General features: G+C 46.9%; 1 protein-coding gene across 1 annotated transcript in view; it reads left to right on the top strand.

Annotated features, from left to right (window-relative positions):
* The first annotated feature begins 599 nt into the window (after positions 1 to 599).
* LOC137535368 (zinc finger protein 721-like) overlaps positions 600 to 12392 on the top strand; it is a 92914-nt gene continuing 81121 nt past the window's right edge. The window contains exon 1 of the mRNA XM_068257200.1: positions 600 to 643. The gene's annotated coding sequence lies outside the window, so the exon portion shown is untranslated. The remainder of the gene's footprint in view (positions 644 to 12392) is intronic.

Genomic DNA, 12392 nt, shown 5'->3' with positions numbered 1-12392 from the left:
CAGAGTCCCGATGCCGGGACATCCCACTGCTGAAAGCGGGACGTTTCCCGGGACCTCATGCTGCCTGGGACAGCGGACCCCGAATCCGGGACGTGTCCCGGGCAATCCAGGACGTATGGTCACTCTACATAAGCGCATATCATACCATAAGAGCTTGTTGTAGATTGTATTTGTAGACATCACCCAACTTGTCTGTCCTGTTCACTGATCATCATTATCATCCACCATATAGCTGACATGCAGTAAAGGGAGAAGAGCTCCGTGTTTGATGCTCAACTCGGGTTCCTTTTAAAATGGACATCCCAGTCCAGACAAATTCTCCAGAAATTCTGCCTCTTCCTGGTGTAAGAAACTGTAACTTCCTGTAACTATGGTGACACATCCATACTACATCTCCAGCAATGAAATGCATCTGTACAATTAAGATTTTGTTCAATGAAGAGAAACATTGCAAGTTTAGTATTAGATGGCTGAGTGGCGAGGATTACACAGAGGATGCAGTTAGCATATTCACCACAAGATGGCAATCTCACATCTCCCAGGTGGAACGCACAGCCTGGAAATAATGAAACCAAAGAGAGGAAGACGCGTAACAGCAGGAGGAGAAGTTGCAGGAGGTGGAGGGAAAGCACGGATGGAAGAGGTAATTGTGTGATTGTTGTATATTGAGCAGAGCAGAGCAGAGGTCGGGGTGGACATACTTTGTTACAGAGGAGGTCACAGTACACCTGTCACTATCCTGATCATCCCCCTTGAAGTAACTGCCATACAACTACCCAACCCAGGCTACCCAATATGGGGCACGTCTGGCTCCCTATATGGGGGTGGCTACCTAATGTGGGGCACATCTGGCTACCTATATTGGAGGGCTACATAATAATGGATACATCTAGTTACCTATATTGGTAGCTACCTGATATGGGGCACATCTGGCTACCTATATGGGGATGACTACCAAATATGTGGCAAATCTGGCTACCTATATTGGAGGCCTACATAATATGTGACTGACTGCCTTATTCACCATCTGGTGATTAGTGATTGAATATCGATCGACTATTTACCGCTATTGTGTTTACTGTTTATTGATGGCCTGCATACGGATCTGTCTCCCTACATAGTCTGCTGGACCATGTTCTTCTCCAATTATGTACTATGTTCCCAAGAAACATGTCCAGACTCCCACCTCCATTATACGGAGCCCCCCACCTGCGCACCCCCGTCTCCCCCTCACCGCACTTCTGCTGGGAACAATGATCAGCTGTGCTCTCTGATGCCAGAGCCCTAAAGAAGTCCATCTGGGGCCACATCCACCTTCTCACTAGAGCCGATACACAGGCAGAGAGCGCCACAGAGGCAGACTTGCAGGGGCTCTCATTAGGTCTATCCATCCTCCGGCCATCCAATCCATCTTCCTAGCAAACGTCTGATCCCTCCCAAGTAAGCTCAATGAGCTCCTGTCACTCAGCTCCTGGCTCAACAATAACATCCCAGATAACCCACTTCATCTCCCAAACATTAGCCTCTTCCAAACCCGATAGAGACGTTATATTATCTGGGAAGGAGAGAGGAGGCGGCATTTGCTTCTACATCAGCTCCGCGTGGTGCCCAGCCACTACCATTCTTACTAAATTCTGCTGCTCCTCATCAACTTCACACCCACATACTCACCAAGAGAGTTCTCCTCCTTTGTACTCACAGGAGTCTACACCCCTCCCCCTCAAGCTCCCCCCCCCCCCCCCCCCCGACATGGATGTCAAGAAAGAGCACTGCCTATTGCCTTATCCAACTAATCCCCACCTACAAGGAGGTGCCTTGAGTCCTGCATGGATGCAGAATGCTGAGGGCTCGTTTCCACTATAGCGAATCCGCATGCGGGCACTGCACGCGGATTCGCATAGGCAATGTAAGTGGATGGGGCCGTTTCCACTTGTGCGGCTGTGGGAGCGTTTTTTGGTGCAGCAGAAATCTGCACGGCAGAGCCGTCAGATTTCGCGTGCAGAAGGAATGTGCGCGAATCGCCGCTAATGTATCTAATAGGGAAATCGCATGCTGGGTGACCATGCGTTTTTTGCCGCGAAATCGCATGCGATTTCGCATAGGTATTAATGTTAATTTACACAGGCAGTGACATGGTTAAATTCGCATATACCTTACCTATGTGGAATCGCATGCGAAATCGCGGCAAAAACGCATGCGGAATCGCACCCGCATGCGATTTCGTCCGCGGTGGAATGCAGGCGATTCCGCACCGCACTACTGGAAACGAGCCCTGAAAGGTGCCAAATTCTGTTCGGCAGGCATTTAAGTGAGACCTGAGGAAAATATTGCATAGTATGGATACAAGAGCACCAAAAAAATAAAAGTACCTAAAACTTTTAAAACATGACAGAGGTGCCTGTCACTTCTACTGACCATATCTGCTATTATTCTGTTATTGCCTGATGAAGCGAGATCAAACATGCAAAACGCGTTGCATTGTCCCCTATTGTACATGCAAACCGTGTTGCATTGTCCCCTGTTGTATGTAAATAACCTTGTTCTATTTGACAAACGCATTGGCAATATTTGTGTCTGCTTGGAGGAGGCACGCCCACCACTGCCTCCTCATGTTTTAAACTTTTAGTGCCTATGTATCCATACTACGCTATATCAAGTTCACCCACCCCTGATGGAGGGGTGTTACCCTCTTTTTTTCCACATCTACGGAAAATGGCTTTTTTGAGTGGAGTCAGGTCAAATCTCCCCACCTGCCTATACAGTGGTTGCCTTTGAGGTAACCCTGGTTTGTAAGTATAGCTTATTACTCTTGCTGCAAAACCCCAGAAAACACAGCGCTCTCCTGAAAGCCATTAAAAGCTAAGCTGTTAAACGTCGGCATTCTTGTAAAAAAAAAACCCCACAGCGTTTGAACGAGACGCTGAGCAGAAGCCTGTGTGAACCAGCTCTTATACTTCATTTTTACCAGCAGTACATACTACACTATATTTGGCTCTTGGCATCCCTACTCTGTGTTCTGAGGCAAATATTAACTCTTACTGCCAAACACGTAGCAGGTACGTCGTGGCAGGTAAATGCTTTAACTGCCAGCAACGTACCTCCTATGTTATTGGGAGTTTTGTCCCCTGGAAAGCAGTGGGAAGGGGGTCGCGACATTCCTCTCTCCTTCCACTACCCCCCCCCCCCCCCGCCTCCCTGCATGACTGGATTAGCTGTCAGGAGTGCAATTACTCACCCGATCGCTCCTCCATGTAGCGTGTCCCACGCCGGCAGCCATTTTCTTTCTCTTCCCGTAGTAACAATGCATCATACAGAGATCGGGAGAGGAGAGAGGGGACACCGTGTGGAGCCAGCGATCAGGTGGGTTTATTACACACCGACCCCTGCGCTCCAGCCATGCAGGGGGGCCCATGTGGAGGGAGGGTGATGTGAGCCCCCCTTCCCGCAGTGGCCCCTATACCTGCTGCCTTACAGCTGGACAAAAAAACCCACTTATTTTTATTAAAAAAAAAAAAACCACACAAACATACAAATAAATAAACAAACAAACAAACATTGGGGAGGGCGATCAGACCCTACCAACAGAGAGCTCTGTTGGTGGGGAGAAAAGGGGGGTGCTGTGTCGAGTGGCCCTGCAGCTTGGCCTTAAAGCCGCAGTGGCCAATTTAATGCAAAATGGCCTGGCCTTTAGGGGGGTTTAACACTGAGGTCCTCTAGAGGTTAATAATGATAATTGGATAGGGGTGCAAATTCAGTGCTTGCCACAGGCGCTATTACCACTAGATTCGCCACTGCATGTGAGTAGCTTGGAATGAACAACCAATCTTAGTTTCTTTAAGGCATGAAAGAAACTGAGAAAAAATTCTTCTGCCAGTTTTCTTTCTAGAAAAGCACTTAGGCTGAAGTTTGAACCTTAACCACCTGAGCAGTATGGATGAGCTCAGCTCGTCCATACCGCCGCAGGGGATCGCATGGCCCCGGGTGAGTTGTTTTTTTAATACAAATTGTTTTAGATCTCGTAGCTAGCACTTGGCTAGCTACATGTAGCCCCCAATCTCTGCCCACACCCTCTGATCCCCCCCTATCGCCGCCCTTATACTTACCTCCCCCCGGAACCCGCGATGGCGCAGCCTCTCCAATAGCCTGCAGGCGTCGCTATGGGGAGGATCGGGACTGCGCATGACGTCAGACATTATGTCTGATCGTCGCCATAGCGATGACAGAAGCTGTTCTGGGAAGTTGCGGTTCTCGCGGGATCGTGGATAGGTAAATATAGCCAGCAGTGATCGGGGGATCAGAGTGGTGCCGGGGGACTTGGGGCACACGTGTAGCTAGCCTAGTGCTGGTTACACTATAGAAAAGAAGTTTGTAGCAAAAATTTCCCTCCCGCGGTCGCATGGCCGCAAAAATTGAACGCCAGGGAGGTTTAAAGACAATTGAAGTGAGAGGAATATGGAGGCTGCCATATTTATTTCCTTTTAAACAATACTAGTTGCCTGGCAGCTCTGCTGATCTATTGCTGCAGTAGTGTCTGAATAACCCCAGAAACAAGCATGCAGCTAATCTTGCCAGCTCTGACAGTCTTGTCAGAAACACCTGATCTGCTGCATGCTTGTTCAGGGGCTATGGCTGAACTGAAGCTGATAGTAAAATGTCTCTGGAGTACTCTGTACACCGGGCGTTATATATCCTCCAAGCTTAATTATATATTTGTTTAGTTATTGTATTCTTGCTCTGAATCAAAGCCTCAGACAGATTATCTGAAAATCCTTTTGGTTTTAGGCTACCCCACCACTCAGGTTCCATGCGGAGAGATGAAGAAGTCTGAGCTGAGCAGGGCCGATCCGGCAACAGGATAGGTTCTGTTATTGCTGAACTCTGCAGTAGAGCAAACCATGGTCTTTAGGGGACAAAGAGCTTCTTTTAGAATAGCTCGGGCCTGGTATCTCCGGATCTTGTTGAGAACCTGCGGTAATAAGTTTAGTGGAGGAAACACACAGATTAGATTCAATCCCCAATCCACCAAAAACGCATCCAGAGTCAAAGGATTGCCCGGTGGGCATAGAGAACAAAATATTTTGCATTTTATGGGAAACAAAACCACGTCTGGGGTGCCCCAAAGAGCCAATATGTCCCTGTAACCTCATTGTTCACACAGCATTTGTCATGTGTGAGTGTTGATCGGCTGACTCCTTCAGGTGTACTGCTCTTAAGGCCCATACACACATCGGATTTTTCCGAACGACGGGTCGTTTGAACGTCTCATCGTTCAGTCGTCCGCACGCCAAATCGGGCATGTGTACAGTCCGTCGTTTGGGTGATAAGACTGGTCTTGAGCGATCCGCCTGACGCATTAGGCATTCATAATTCTGCTCTGCTCAGTGGGGAATCCGGCAAGTCTGGGACCAAAACAATTGTCTTCTCGTTTCATCCCCAAAAGCTCCCCCCACCCAAATGTATATATGCTATGATACTGCTGCTGTCAGTCCGTACAGTAAGGGCCTGTTCATACTTGCTGCGTTTGTAGAACGCGTATAAATTCAAAGAAACGCAAGTTGAAATACGCATGCGTTTTTCTTGTGTTTGAATGCGTTTTCTATTGCGTTTTGCACAAACACGTGACCCAGGGGAAAAAAAAGAATTATGGGAACCGCAGAGGAAAACGGACGCTAAAAACTTAATAGTACGCGTTTTTGATACGCGTCCATAGACTTTCATTGCGTCCGTTTCTATGCGTATCGCACAGAACTGCGTGCAGCAATGCGGATGAGAAACGTATGCGTCTCATACGCATACATGTGAACTAGCCCATTCAAAAGCATTAGGAGCCGTTTCTATGCGTTTTTTGTTCCAGTACGCGTTCCCTGAAAACGGCTAGGAACGCATATAGTGTGAACAGGCCCTTACATAATATCAAAATATCTGTACACTGAAGGGCTTGCCATACAGCCTACAACCAACTCTCTGTTCAAGGATTGATTCTGGATCCATGTGGACCTGTATTGTGCAAAAGTCCATGTGGGCTCCCCAACCCCAAGAGCTGCCATCTGTCATGGTTGTCTTTTGGGATGGATAACTCCATAGGCCTTGATTCATGAAGTGTTACCGAACGCTTAGGCCTAGTGCACACTAGAGCGGTTTGGCTGCGGTTTGCGATCCGCTTGCGGCTGCGGATACGCTTGGGTAATGTATTTCAATGGGCTGGTGCACACCAGAGCGGGAGGCGTTTTGCAGAAACGCATACTCCCGGGCTGCTGCAGATTTTGGATTGCGGAAGCGTTTCTGCCTCATTGTTGAGTATAGGAAAAACGCAATCCGCTCTGAAAAACGCCTGTTCTGAGCGGTTTTGCAGGCATTTTTGTTACAGAAGCTGTTCAGTAACAGCTTTACTGTAACAATATATGAAATCTACACCAAAACCGCTACACAAAACTGTAAAACGCTAGCTGAAACGCTACAGAAAAATAAGAAAAAGCGTTTCAAAATCTGCTAGCATTTTGCGGATCTGCTAGCGGTTTTTGGTGTGCACCAGGCGTTTTTGAGCTTTTGGTAATTTAGCACTATCATTTAGCGGAAGTTAGTATTCATAAATGACATCGGATGTCAGTATTGTGCGTGCGGTATTCTGGCAGAAATTGTGCGGTACATTTTCCGAAACTAGTATTCAAGAAGCAGAAAAGGGGCGTGTCAGGGTGGTATGGTAAATTCCGAGCGCAATATCGCCCGCACTGCCCTGTCTTTATTTATGTTTCTGCAGTTGTTGTATCTAAAGGGAACCTGAACTGAGTAAAATTATTTAAAATAAACACATGATGTAGCTGCAAATCAATATTACATCCTTACCTCGCTGTCAGTTCCTCTCAGAAGCTCACCATTTTCTTCTTACAGTGATCCTTTCCAGTTCTGACAATATTTTGTCAGAACTAAAATATACCAGTTAGGCCTAGTGCACACCGAGCGGTTTTTGGAGCACTCCGCAGGCCGCATCCGCCTGTAAAAACGCTTGGCTAATGTATTGCAATGGGATGGCGCACACTGGCGGTTTGAGGTTTTTGACAAGCCGCAAACGCGCCTCCTGTTGCACGTTTGCGGTTTTCGGAAGCGTTTCATCCTCAATGTAAAGTATAGGAAAAACGCAAACCGCTCTGAAAAACGCTACTTCAGAGCGGTTTGCCAGGCGATTTTGTTACAGAAGCTGTTCAGTAACCGCTTTTACTGTAACAATATGTGTAATCTGCTACACAAAAATGCACCCAAAACCGCTAGGTATGTTTAGAAAACCTCTCTAAACATACCTAGAATCGGTCTGAAATCGGCTCCCAAAACCGCTAGCGTATTGCCGATCTGCTAGCGGTTGTGGTGTGCACTGGGCCTTACTGTCAGTTATATATCAGCTGCTGTCAGTTACAACTGAATGTGTAAGCTAATGCCCATGTTTCCCTATGGCTCAAGTGGGCAATATTGTAGTTTAACAGTGTGCTAACCAGGAAGCTGTTTTGGGGTAATGGCCATTTTTTTTTATATGGTGGACAAAAAATTCCATTGATCACAGAGGACAAACAGGACGCAGAAGAGGAGAAAGATTGATGAGTAGACTACAGGAGGTAAGTATGACATGTTTATGTTTATTTTGACTTTTCATTTGCAGTTCAGGTTCTCTTTAAACTGTAACTATTAATTGTTTTGGAGCACATATAAACACACCCCTAGTAGCGCCAAAAGCTTTTTAGCCAGCCTCCGTAGCCCACAATGCACTTGAAAACGTCTTTTATTCGATAAAAGATTGCTAGTGTCGATATTTACTGCATGCTTACCGCATCATTACCGAACACTAGCGATCTTTTAACGAACAATTGCTGACAACTGAAAAAAAAAAAATTGCTGAATACTACTAAGCATTCGGTACATGCGGTAAATTAACGAAAAGCAGATTTTTACCGCAAATTGTTTGATGAATTGAGGCCATAGACTTCCCTGGATAGGTGAGGTTGATTCTGCCACCAGATGAGGGATACTTTCACAACTTCTTGTCTAAGGATCTGAAGTTCTTTGTTCCAGACTTTGCGTATCCATTTTTGTAGGATCGTGGTGTGTAGTTGTCCCCACTGGAGTGCCAGGAATGTGGAGGTCAATATTCTCAGGACTGCCATGGCCTTTCCTATTGATATGGCCCCTGTATTCTGAAAAGAGAGAAAAGAAAAGACTTAAAGTGGATCCGAGGTGAACTTTTACTCATTGCGTAATTGTGTTCCTTTCCTATTGTTTATAGGGCATTCCTCAAGCCAAATACTTTTTTTGTTTTTATTTTAATACTCTAATTCCCTATAAACTAAATAACCCATGCACACAGGTTTTCAGAGAGCCTTGGCAGTAGCAAAGGGTCATGGGAGCTCAGTCTGGGAAGTAGGAGAGGGAGGTGTTACTAGCCATTGATTTCAGAGGCAGAGGGGAGGAGGGGGGATTAGGTTTTTTTCACAGGCTTAGTGATCAAGATACAGATAAGCCTGCCTCTGTGTAATGTTTATAAACAACATGGCTGCTGTCATTGTATCACAGGAAGAAATAATCATTTTCTATTAAAGCTGTTTGCAGCTATATTTGCGGTGTAAACTATCTAAACTTTAGATAAAATATATAGACAAGTTACTTGTTATAGTTAGTTTTTCATCTCGGAGACTACTGAATGAATGTTGTCCATTCAAAATCACCTGAATTGTACTGCTTCAACCTTTTCAGATTCAGGATAAAGTGAAATTGTCCCTGAGGTTTTTACACAAGGAACACTGGGGGAATAATATCCCTGAAGTCTCTGACATTTGTAGTGTGAGATTTTGGTGGTGGTGGTGGTGGTGGTGGTGGGGGGGGGGGGGGTGTTAGGTGTCACAAGCAAATTTCTTGGGGTTGGGTGTTGACCGAGGAATATTTTCAGATGTGTGCTGAAGTAAAACACTGATGTAGGTAAATGGTAAACACATAGATGGCAGTTGTGCTGGTTGCTTTTTAGCAGTTAGATGTCAGATGATCAGCAGGCTGGAGCCAGTGAGCTCATGCAAGTATATATGAAATCCAGCACGTTTCTGAAGATCATGAAGACAATTCAATCATGTTAAATAAGTTTTTACGAATCCCATTCCACAATTTAATCCCTCTGTTAATGTCTTAAAGGGGTTCTGTGGAGGGAGTTAAAAAGACAAAATCTGACACTTACCTGGAGCTTCTATCGGCCTCCTGCAGCTGTCATGTCCTGCGCCGTCCTCCGATCCTCCATTCCTCACCACCGGTCCCACTCTAATCTAGCGTGGCAGCATGCATCATCGGGAGCTTACTACGCAGACGCAGTGCAAGAAAACATTGTACTGCGCCTGCACAGTAAGCTCCCGGTGACGCGTGCGGGAGCGCGCACTATTCGTCTATTTAGACGGATATTAGACCGGGACTGGCGGCGGGGAAACGAGGATTGTAGGAGGACGGCGCGGGACAATACAGCTGCAGGGGGCCGATAGAAGCCCCAGGTAAGTGTGGGATTTTGTCTTTTGAGCCCCTCCACAGAACCCCTTTAAACATTTTCATACATTTTATATTTCTTATTCTTAACCACCTTGGCGGTAATGATGAGCTCAGCTCGTCCATTACCTGACGTGGTGGATTTCTCAGCCCCTGGAGCATCTTTTTGCACAAAATTTTAGGAGGGGGTGTAGCACTTGGCTACCTACATCACCCCTCCGATCGCCCCCGGCCTGCTCTGATCCCCCCCCCGATCGCCGCTGTTTTGACTTAAACCCCCCCCCCCCGGAGCCTGAGCCAGCACAGCCTTTCTGTAGCCTACAGGGGTCGCTATGGCGGCGATCGGGACTGTGCATGACGTCATGTCAGATCATTGCCATAGCAACGCCTGAAGCTATGGCGGAAGTCTCGGCCATCACGGGATCTCTACATATTGCCGGCGGCGAGCGGAGGGGGGGGGGGGCACAGTGCCGGGGGACTAGAGCTAGCTACAGTAAAAAATAACCATTTTATTTAAAAAAAAGCCACCCGTGGCTGCAATAAATGGAATGCCAGGGTGGTTAGGGCTAACTTCAAAAATGATGTATAAGAATATGGTATGCACACCCACAATCAAGCATATGCCAACAGTGTAACTGGGTGCTAGGTATGTTAAATAAGGCTAATACCCCTTACAATACATTAAAAGTAAAATACACCTGCACACCAAAATGTATGTTGCAAAAAGTATTTGTATTAAATATATATAATAAAAAAGATTGACAATCACATGTAACAACAATATTGTACAAGCTGAGACAAACACTCAATATAGACACTCTGTCAATGGTAATACATCATAGAAATCCATGTAGTATGGAGCATTAAGCAGTGAACAGCAATAAGCCAAACATGAATAGGACAAAGTGATGCCGGGGATGCCAAAAAGTGGAAAACTATGGAAATAACCAAACAGACCCTGAAAATGCAGCAATTTTAGATCCTAATAAAGCAGACATAATGCAAGCTGGGAGACACAGGATCCTATAGAGTCTGTAGCAGAGTGTCAAATGTCCATTACCCTGACAGCGCCGTTTCAGATGAAAATCCTTCGTCAGAGGGTCAGGAGATGCCAAAGGAGTGCTGTCAGCTTGTACAATATTGTTGTTACATGTTCATTATATATATTTAATACAAATACTTTTTGCAACATACATTTTGGTGTGCAGGTGTATTTTACTTTTAACTTCAAAAATGAACCAAGAAACATTTCTAGTACACATTTATGAAACAGTTCAAGACATTAACAGAGGGTTCAAATTATAGAATGGGTTTCATGCCACCTTATTTAACATGAATGACTTGGCTTCATGATCTTCAGAAACCTGCTAGATTTCCTGTATACTTGCATGAGCTTACTGTCCAGTACGCAGTAAGCAGTCACCTCATTGTCCGTTTATCCCAGCCGTTATGGGAGGCCGGCCTGTATCTCTTCCCTGTGACGGAGGATATTACCCTGATAGCTGCTGTGCATGTGCTGCAGTTGTGGCTTGTGGTGGTCACTGATGGACTGTGCTGCAGTTGTGGCTTGTGGTAATCACTGATGAGCAGCGTCTGTGCATGTGCTGCAGTTGTGGCTTGTGGTAATCACTGATGAGCAGCGTCTGTGCATGTGCTGCAGGTGTGGCTTGTGGTAATCACTGATGGGCTGCTGCTGTGCATGTGCTGCAGCTGTGGCTTGTGGTAATCACTGATGGACTGCCGTTGTGCATGTGCTGCAGTTGTGGATTGTGGTAATCACTGATGGACTGCCGCTGTGCATGTGCTGCAGTTGTGGCTTGTGGTTATCACTGATGGGCTGCCGCTGTGCATGTGCTGCAGTTGTGGCTTGTGGTAATCACTGATGGTCTGCTGCTGTGCATGTGCTGCAGTTGTGGCTTGTGGTGGTCACTGATGGACTGTGCTGCAGTTGTGGCGTGTGGTAATCACTGATGAGCTGCGCCTGTGCATGTGCTGCGGTTGTGGCTTGTGGTAATCACTGAGGGACTGCCGCTGTACATGTGCTGCAGTTGTGGCTTGTGGTGGTCACTGATAGACTGCCGCTGTGCATGTGCTGCAGTTGTGGCTTGTGGTAATCGCTGATGGACTGCCGCTGTGCATGTGCTGCAGTTGTGGCTTGTGGTAATCACTGATGGACTGCCGCTGTACATGTGCTGCAGTTGTGGCTTGTGGTAATCACTGAAGGACTGCCGCTGTACATGTGCTGCAGTTGTGGCTTGTGGTAATCACTGATGGACTGCTGCTGTGCATGTGCTGGAGTTGTGGCTTGTGGTAATCACTGATGGACTGCCGCTGTGCATGTGTTGCAGGTGTGGCTTGTGGTAATCACTGATGGGCTGCCGCAGTACATGTGCTGCAGTTGTGGCTTGTGGTAATCACTGATGGACTGCCGCTGTGCATGTGCTGCAGGTGTGGCTTGTGGTAATCACTGATGGACTGCCGCTGTGCATGTGCTGCAGGTGTGGCTTGTGGTAATCCCTGATGGACTGCCGCTGTGCATGTGCTGCAGGTGTGGCTCGTGGTAACCACTGATGGACTGCCGCTGTGCATGTGCTGCAGGTGTGGCTTGTGGTAATCACTGATGGACTGCCGCTGTGCATGTGCTGCAGTTGTGGCTTGTAGTAATCACGGATGGACTGCCGCTGTGCATGTGCTGCAGCTGTGGCTTGTGGTGATCACTGATGGACTGCTGCTGTGCATGTGTTGCAGTTGTGGCTTGTGGTAATCACTGATGGACTGCCGCTGTGCATGTGCTGCAGCTGTGGCTTGTGGTAATCACTAATGGACTGCCGCTGTGCATGTGCTACAGTTGTGGCTTGTGGTAATCACTGATAAGCTGCAACTGAACA

This window comes from Hyperolius riggenbachi, chromosome 10 (assembly GCF_040937935.1).
Source record: "Hyperolius riggenbachi isolate aHypRig1 chromosome 10, aHypRig1.pri, whole genome shotgun sequence".
NCBI classification, from domain to species: domain Eukaryota; kingdom Metazoa; phylum Chordata; class Amphibia; order Anura; family Hyperoliidae; genus Hyperolius; species Hyperolius riggenbachi.
This window is presented reverse-complemented; position numbering and strand designations above follow the sequence as displayed.